Source organism: Populus nigra, chromosome 18, assembly GCF_951802175.1.
Source record: "Populus nigra chromosome 18, ddPopNigr1.1, whole genome shotgun sequence".
Lineage (NCBI taxonomy): Eukaryota > Viridiplantae > Streptophyta > Magnoliopsida > Malpighiales > Salicaceae > Populus > Populus nigra.
Genome location: NC_084869.1, coordinates 9,392,171 through 9,401,172, shown reverse-complemented (window position 1 = coordinate 9,401,172; position 9,002 = coordinate 9,392,171).

Here is a 9,002-nt window from a genome sequence, read left to right as displayed (position 1 = left end):
TCATTTTACTTTTTATAAAGTTATCATAGTCTCAAAAACATATCTCAGTATTTGATTGGTACTTAATTTTACATGTTTGTTTTTGTTATCATATCATTAAATAAAAAATAGTTTTTTCTTTTAAAACAAGTAGTTAAACATATTTGAGACCATGGTTGTGTTGCGGGTTTAGCAAGTTAAGTTGTAAAGCCTGAGTTGATCTAATATGTCGTCATCTCAATATAAAGACGTTATCTTGAATTTTTTAAAAAAGTTAAACCATGTTTTTGTACCGATCACCTAAGTTGTTTTTTTGACCTGCCAAGTCAATTAAGTCATGTCAAGGAAAATCTTACGCACATTAATTTTAAACTCAGGCTACACAAGGAGTCGATCATGAGGTTTCAAGATTGACCCTTGGATTGAGTTTAATAACAATAATAAACAGATTCTTATGACCTGAATATTTTTTTATGTTCAATTTTTTTTTATCCGGCCCACTATGTATCATGGGAAGTAAACTAGTCTTTTCTGTTACCCTAGCCCTTCACTTTTCATTTGCTTTTTTTAAAAAAAATCTATCTTTCAATTAAATATTGTTTAACTACTTTTATTCAATTTTATCTTTCGATATTATGTTGATTTTAAATTAGTTTTTATAATTTTTTTTCTTTGTTTCTTATAAGATTATCACAATTTTAAATAAATATCCTAATATTTGATTGGTGTGTGAATATCTATTTTTGTTATTATATTATTAAGTAAAACAAATTGAAAAAAAATGTTAAATTCAATGGAGTTCTTGATCAGGATCACGGGCTTGGTGGGTTAAGTTGCAAAGACAGGTATATCCAAATGTTACCATCTCAATATTAAAAAAAGATGTCATATTAAATTTTTTAAAAAGTCAAACCATATTTTTTTACTAACTTTTTGCGTTGTCTTTGGACTTGCTAAGTTAACTGGATCAAATTAGAAAAACTCCTACGCAGGTTAATTTTAAACACATATTAAGTAAGAAGTTAGGTCAAGAGATTTCAAGGTTAACCAACTGGGTCGGACCCCTTTTATCTTTTTTCTTTTTTCTTTTTAAAATTTCATCTTTCAATTTTTTCTTTCAATTGAATCCTTTTTGGCTTTTTGTTTTTCCTTCCTATTTCATCTTTCAACATTTAGTTGATTTTGAGTTGGTTTTCATAATTTGTATCGGTTTACTTTTTATAAAGTTATCACAGTTTCAACAATTATCTCAGTATTTGATTGGTACTTAATTTTACGAGTGTTTATTTTTTTATTATCATATCATCAAGTAAAAATTAGTTTTTTAAAAAAAAAACGTAGTTAAACCTAGTGGAGGCCATGGTTGTGTTGCGAGTTTAGCAAGTTACGCTATAAAGTCCGAGTCAATCCAACTTGTCGCCATCTTAATATTAAAATAAAAAAGATGTCACCTAGGTTACTTTTAAACTCGTCAAGTCAATTGAGTCATGTCAATGAAAATCTAAGACACATTAATTTTAAACACAGGCTACACAAGAATTGACATCTAAATTGAATTAAATAATAATATCATATAATTTTTTTTTACTTGAATATTTTTTTATATTTAAAATTTTTTTAATCCGACGATCACGGCATATTGCATATCACGGCCAGTAAGGTAGTCTTCTCTAAACATTTGTAGTCTGATTTTCCGAGCGTCGTGGGGCAGAAAAAATGGTAAGTTATAATTAAACCTTTCACCATCCTTAAGCTTCACATCACAGGCTGCCAAACTAACACTCAAACGACTTAAAAAAAAAAGAAAAAAAAGACTATGTTCAACCCTCTAATTGGATGGACTTACGTCCATGTGAACCGACTGGTTCCTAGTCTTACATGTGACGCACATTAATATTGCTGGCGGCTTTGGTACATCAAGCTAGGCATTGCAGAGATCGATCTGGCTTGGCTAGGCACATTAATATATTTGACTAGGATTATGCCGTAATTTGACTCCAATTAAGAAAACCAAAATTAGATTATGTCTGTCTTCAGCATGATATCATAGAGGATGATTCCACACTAATCACAACATACATTGCGTTAATCAAATTAGATTAATCTTGTCTTTAGCATGATATGAAGAAGACAATTCCACGCTCATCGCAACACGCATTGTATTAATCAAATTGCACGTGTGAACACATTTTTAATTAGAGATTTTCTAGCTTGATTAATATGAATATATAAAGAGAGGCGATAAGTCCATGATATCGATGTTTGTTTTTTATTAAACAATTTAGTGAAAAATGTGACTTTCTTCTTCATGGAGAAAACAAAATAAAAAAAATAAAAAAAGCAAGAAAATGAATGATCCATGATTTAAAAATAATAGTCATTTAAAAATTGGCATTGGTGCCATTATTTTTAATGGCATGTCAGGTCGATATGGGCTCAAAGCCATGTCTTTATTTTCTGGACTTATTGTGATATATATTTATTTTATTTTTTTTTATCTATGTTGTGATTTGGCAAGTGAATTTGGACCTAGAGTTAAAGGTCCAAATTCCATTTACTCTAGGGCATGAGTTTTCAATTTGATCATGGCTTTCGACTACTAGCTTTCTTCCTTCCTAATTGGACTCTAATGATTTTATGCTAATTTCGGTGAGAGATTAATACTTCTTTTGGTCTCCACCAATATCAAAGGCCTAAAAGATTTAGTAATGTATATGCTTTAGTTCTAATCGATATAGAAATGATTATACAAAATCATAATTCTACAAATGATTTTTTTTTAGATAAAACAATAATAACTTTATAAAATTTTATTATTAAATATAAAATTCTTATAGGATAACGAGAGTTTGAATACATCTCATATTATTCAGTTTTAAAGTAATTATTTAAAACCGAAGAAAACATTTGATCTTTAAGTAATTTTTGTATAAAACCTAAATAACTCTAAATTTGTTCAACAACATCTAGAACTCTAAAAAAAATATTAAATTTATTATTTTTTCTGGGTGTATGTGTTTCAGGTAACAACATCAACAAGTATACAGTGCAACATCTTTTGCAACATCCACTCTTCGCAAGGTAGTATTGGCAGTTTTCAATACCAGGATACCTTGTTGCTCCCTAACTGATATTTTGCTTCATAGTTGTTAGGGTTTTAGGTTTTTTCTGGAGTGTTTGGAAACGTGGTGCAAATTATGTTTTTAAAAATTTTGAGTTTTTTTGCTTAAAATTATTTTTTTTAATATTTTTAAATTATTTTGATGTGCTGATATTAAAAAAAATTTTAAAAAAATTATTTTCATATATTTCTAAATGAAAATCACCTGAACCAGAATTAAAAGACTTTTAACTGCGATTCTATGTTCTAATGAGTTTAAACTTGCTAGTGCTGGAGCCGGAGAGCAATACTCAACTTTGTATTGGCTTGGCAGGATAAACATTATTTGTTGATCCGCACATTATTCTAAATTATCAACTGATTTGCTATGATACTATACACCATGGAGCTTTTTTGTTTTTCGAATATTTCAAACCCTGTGGTTTCAATTACTTCTCAGATACAATTGCCTGCATTGAGAGCTTTTTGAAGTCCTGATTGATCCTGTTGGAATTTATTTAATACTTCTTTTTTTGAAGAATGATCATATGAAATCCTTGAAGTTATTTATAGAACCTGTTGTTTTCCATCAATTTGTATACTTTCGTTCTGCTTCTTTTCTTATTCGACCAGAATAGCGTTTGTACAAATTCAGGTATCTAGTTTCCATTTACTATTTTTCTCCCTTTTTTATTTGCTTCAACCTGAAAACCCTTTGAATCCCAGACCTATATCAGGAAGATCACTAGTATCATACTTCAAATACTGGCAGCTTGAAGAAGCAAAGCTGTTGCGAGCCCAAGGCCAGCGTGAGAGCCTGGCCCAGAAAGCGATTAATCTAGCATGAGCTCCCAGCAATTTACTGGATAGATTGATAAGTCAGGCATTCGCAGCCCACCAAGTGAAACTCGTGGTTTCTTGGTCACCACCAGCTAAAGCTCCACTAAGGAGTATTTCCACGGTGGAGAACCTCCTTAGGGAATATAAAAGGAGGCTGATCTTGAGCCACCATCCAAACACAAATTCCTTCATTTAAAAATAATATTTTTAGTATAGAAAATCCCAAATTCACGCAGCACGGATTTCCCATACATACTGACAGCCTGACAAATTACATAATAATCTGCAACCTTGAACCAGATCCACAAGTAAAACATCGAATCTGAGCGTTTATGTGATATAACTTCTTCTTTTTTCATTTATAGGTCCGACAACTTATTTAGGATGTTATTGATCCTGAGCGTTTATGTCAAATGTTTGCTGGAGGGGGGGAGCTTGGAAGGTACATGTGTTGAACAACACAAGAGTGAGGTCCTTTCGTGTAATCTGAGGAGAGGACATGGATGGCCAAGGTTAAGTGTGGACCACTTGTTTCCATGGTCCCTTGTTTATCTGCCTCGTGAATGCCTGTATGGATATTTTATTTTCTTTACCTACGTACATCTTGGCTTACCCATAGAGTTGCGTTTAAACCAGCTGCTCCCTCGCTGTCTTTACAACAGCCACCTCCTGTGCCCAAAGTGTGTGTGTGTGTGTGTGTGTGTGGATAATGGATTCCTCTTGACCAACCTTTCCTGCATGCGACTTTAGGAAGAGAATACTTTTCTTTCGTCCTCCTTGATATATATATATATATATATATATATATATATATATATATATATATATATATATATATATCAACTTCAATCTCCTGCTTGTTATGACTTTGAAATAGTTGGTTTAATGACTTCAAATTCTCTCTCAGATTTCACATCTACTTTATATTGGCCACTTAGAAATAAAATCTTTTTCCAACTCTTTTTTTATCATTGATTTGAGCATTTATCCCTCGTTTATATATCTAATATAAAATCTTTCATAATTATTTTATACAAAACTTCAAAAAAATAATTTTTTCATAATTTACCGTGATGGAACTACATATTTACTGGTATGAACTCTATCTTCTAAAACATCATGCCACCAATCTTCAATATCATAAATATATTTGCATCTCCCAGATCCTCCCTTCAAAAATAAGCTTTCAACTTTAATAACCATTTAATAAATTATTATTTTTTTGAAAAATCATCATCAAATAAATGATTTTATTGGAATAGTTGATTGCGAGTCAAGTCTTCGATACATTACAACTCCATATAAGCATGGTGCTAGTATGAGTTTATAGGAATAAGTCAACCGTATGTGCATCTCCATTTAGCAATCGACCCAACCGATCAAATCCCTATGATATGGTTCTATGTGCTGCTTTTTAAACCTTTATAGTACTCTAGATGACCTCCACTTCTTTATCACGAGGTGCGATAGTATTGTTAATGTCTCAATCTATGTTGATATCAATAAACATGTTGTTTAGCGAAAGAAATTAGGGTTTTTGAAGCCCTAAGATTTTCACAACCTTAGACTATAAAAAAATAAACTCTGAACTGAAAAGTTCTAAATTGATTTTTTAAATAATCAATCTTAAACTCAATAATCTATTTTGGAAATTAACTACAAAACTATTTAAAATGTGACTAAACTCACTTAAACTAATTAAAATTAAATCAAATTAAATTTTGAAACCTAACTAGGAAATGAAACCCAAAACCCTATTCTATGCATGCTCTCGATATCAGATGATGCTAGTAGGCTATTTTTTTATAGGGGATAGGGCTTGTAGAATGCTCTGGCAAACTTTTAGACTAATAATTCAACTATTATATTAAAAATTATGTTTATTTTCTTTAGAAATGTTGTTTAACGCATTTAGACCTCTTCACGAATTATATACATCCCGCATCGGATTCTCAAGGAAACAAATTGATAAAACCGTAAATACAGTTGCCAATCCAAAATTATTTTTCATCACAATTAGGTCCTAAACATATCAATGAGTTCTCGATGTGAAACTTCTACTGGTTTAGGTTGATATAATGGCTGAGTAATCATGTGAAAACCATGTGATTTGTCTTTTACAATGACAAAAACTTCATAAACTTACTAGAGTCTCCTATATCACGTAATAAAATATACTATAGGTAAGAGTTTTGAACATGTTGATATATATAAACTTTAATGCGTTGCCTTGGTTTCACATTATATTCATATCTCCAATATCCTAGAGAACTCACTAGGTTTTGAAAGTAACTAAAAGCGAAGGAAGTGTGTGTGTGTGTGTGTGTGTGTGTGTGTGTGTGTGTGTGTGTGTGTGTGTGGTTCAAAACCCATTGATATATGGAGCATGAAATGGAAACTTGTGAGGTTTTTCCAAACAAATATTGAAGACACCAATTAATTACAAATGAAATGACTTGATGTTTTAGTTATTTGATGATCATCGAGAGCCTTCAAACCATCTATTCCCTGCTCTGGTAAAGGAAAGAGAGAGCCACAGTACTGTCTAAACCTACCTGTGGGTTAATTCACTGAAAAGAAGGTTATCCAGGAGGAGGTCTAGGCAGCCCATAAGATGAGTAGGCAGTATTTTCTATTCGTTGGGAGCAAACAGGTTTCTTAGGGATCGAGATGTCCCCACGCATTCAAGATTTCACAGCAAGCTGTGATCATAAGGATCGTCGTCATGTGTTGACCATTCTTTCCTACACCTAGAATTTTGAAAATTCAATTTATCTGTTGCATTACAGCACCCATATTAGGGTTCAGGATTTCTCTAAAATAACTTCAAGTCATTAGTTTTTTTATAAACCCGTTGAATTTTAGACTACATGAGATGAAGGGTAACTCCCCGTTTATATGATGATTATATAAATTGTAATCATGTGTATTAATTCTTAGAAATTATTTTATTACAGAAGATCTATGAAAGCGAAATTATCACTGGAAGGGTCTTGAATTACATTTAAATTATCAAAGAAAATGATGTAAAGATTAGATAAATCAAGTAAATCTTTGTTTTCTTATATTATGTATTATTTGAAAAACAACTTCTTAGTGTTTTTGTGTTTTCTAAAAAATTGGAGAAATTGAGTTTTGAGAACTAGCATTTCCTATAAAAAATTAAAAAAAATAAAAACTTTCATTTTAATAAACATGTTTTCTATATTTTTGAAATTTTTATAGAAAACTAAAATATTTTCTTTTATTTTTTTACTAAGACTTTATGAAACGATATAATAGGTATCTGTGAATGGGAATTTTTTTTTTAAAAAAAAAAAAGAAAGAAACCTTTCTTTAATGATATAAAATTATTCTCCCATTGATTTAGCAAGAAATCACCAATGAGTAATGCCAGAGACATCAAAGAAAAAAATATAAAAATAAAATCTTCAACCTTTTTCTGCCCTGGAAATAGCAGTGTGTTGAATTAATAACTTATTAAATTTTAATCAGATTAACTAAGAATATAGACTCATTTATCAAGTTAACAAGGTAATACCTAATTTGTCTGATTTAATTTAAAATCTAGCTTAAATTAAATATCGGTTAATGGTTAATGAGTCCTTGAATTAATTTATTATTCTTAACCAAGTTTAATAACGCTACTTATTAAAATTGCTAATTAATTATGTATTCAAACAGATGTGTTAAAATTAGAGGTGAGTAAAAAAACTGAAAAAACTAAAAAAACAAAAAAAAATAACTGAAAAACTGAACCGTGAAAAAAAACCAATTAAACCGATTAAAATTTTAAAAAAACCGGCCGGTTCGGTTCGGTTTTGGTTTTATAAGCTTAAAACCAAAAAAATTGAACCGAACCAAATCCAAACAGAAAAAAATCAAGCCAAAATCGAGCCAAACCGAAATAATCGATCCAAACCGGTTTGAACTGGTTTTTGTCCTAAAAAACCAAACTGAAACCGGTCGGTTTGAACTGATTTCAGTTCATTTTTGGTTTTAAAAAAAAATTCAATTTGATTATTTTTTTATAAAAACCGAACCGAAACGAAAATGATCACCCCTAATTAGCCCTAATTAGAATGGTATATATATATATATATATATATATATATATATATATATATATATATATGTGCGCAATGCTACTTTATTATAAAGTAAACACCACAAATATTTATAATTAAGATATCCCTTTATAACTAAAAAATCAAATTGATAATTGACTCATAATTCATAGCAAATTATCCTCTTCATCTTGATGCACACACTAATACTAGTTATAGTTGCATGATTATTCATGCGTTTCCCACTTGATGATTCACAGCTAATACCATACCTAAATAATTAGAACATATGTTTCTTCCTTTCCAAGTAGGTTGAAGCTTTGAACACCCGACATCATCTCTATATAGTTAAATTGCAACCGCAATAACTATATATATAGCATTTCCTCTATATATATATATATATATATATATATATAAACCTTCATTTTCATAAACATGCTTTCTATATTTTTTAAATTGTTTATAGAAAACTAAAATATTTTCTTTTATTTTTTTACTAAGACTTTATGAAACGATATAATAGGTATATGTGTGAATGGGAATTTTTTTTTTTAAAAAAAAAAAAAAAAGAAACCTTTCTTTAATGATATAAAATTATTCTCCCATTGATTTAGCAAGAAATAACCAATGAGTAATGCCAGAGACATCAAAGAAAAAAATATAGAAATAAAATCTTCAACCTTTTTCTGCCCTGGAAATAGTAGTGTGTTGAATTAATAAGTTATTAAACCTGTTCAGTATGATTAATTAAATAAATTATATTGGATTTTGATAGGTTAAATGAAAATATAAATTGATTCATCGAGTTAATTAGATAAATCCTGATGAATCAATTCTAAACTAATTTAATTTAAAATTCAACTCGAATTAAATAATAGATTAACAAATCATTAAATTAATGTATTTGTCTTAACCAAATTTAATAATACCACATTAAAATATTATGTATTTTAGCAGATGTGGTAGAATGGTATACGGGCGCCTGAGCCTGAGAATGCTACTTTATTATTATA